Here is a 269-nt window from a genome sequence, read left to right on the forward strand (position 1 = left end):
GTTTCAACTATTTCAAAATTCTCAGCTACGCACACTAGGAAATGAGCTAAATTGCTATTTAATTTTACTATTTAATCCTTTCAGCTAGACCTTTTTGAGTGTATTCAATGATGAACCAGCAAACTTTATTACTAAAAACTGTAGGTCTAATCGTTTTATTACTATAATCTGATGCAGATAGAAGAAGCTCTACGTACATTAAGAAATTTGTTTCTTATGAAGCAGAGAAGTTTCCATTTTAAAGTTATGGTTGTCCAAATCAAAACTAC

Source organism: Aplidium turbinatum, chromosome 6 (assembly GCF_918807975.1).
Source record: "Aplidium turbinatum chromosome 6, kaAplTurb1.1, whole genome shotgun sequence".
Classification (NCBI taxonomy): Eukaryota; Metazoa; Chordata; class Ascidiacea; order Aplousobranchia; family Polyclinidae; genus Aplidium; species Aplidium turbinatum.